This window comes from Penaeus monodon, chromosome 20 (genome assembly GCF_015228065.2).
Source record: "Penaeus monodon isolate SGIC_2016 chromosome 20, NSTDA_Pmon_1, whole genome shotgun sequence".
Taxonomy (NCBI): domain Eukaryota; kingdom Metazoa; phylum Arthropoda; class Malacostraca; order Decapoda; family Penaeidae; genus Penaeus; species Penaeus monodon.
This window is the reverse complement of record NC_051405.1, coordinates 31264277-31264924: the sequence shown is the minus strand read 5'-3', so window position 1 is coordinate 31264924 and position 648 is coordinate 31264277.

Genomic DNA, 648 nt, shown 5'->3' with positions numbered 1-648 from the left:
ATAGTTATAAGGCAAGACAGATTTGTTTACATTTTGTGTCGATTGGAGCAGAGCATAGATTTCCGAGTTTAGAATTTCGAGTGGTTGGATTTCGAAGTTAGCATTCGACATTTAGGATCGGATTCCTTTAGTTCTCAAAAGGCGCCAAAAACCCGAGCAGTCTGTCTGTCCCGCGTCTGTAGCTTCGTCAAGTGAACTGCGACAATCACAGCTGCCGTCCGCGCGTGCCACGAGCCCCCACGCGCGATGACGCACCTGCTTGGCACGTGTTCCCTCGTGAGATTCGAAAACCTTCCTTCGGTCTCGGAACCATAAGGTTGCTTTAGCCTTACAATCCCGGAAACAGCGTGTGCGAATGGGGAAATGACCCGTAATGTGCAGGGCTTCAAAGGACATAATAGCATGGACATCCCAGAGTACAAGTTGTCGATAAGTACCCTTACGGTCATGGAACATAAGGGAGGGGAAGGGCTTGAATGGGCATCTGTGGGTAAAGGCTTGAAGGGGCAGGCTGGGGTGATTTGTGTATTGAGGGGAGGTAGGGGGGGTGAGGGTTGCCCGCATGCTGTGTAAAAGGGGAGGAGGCAGGAGCAGGCCAGGGAAAGTGATCGACGCGGTTTAGGTCTTTGTAGAGAAAAGGCTCTTATC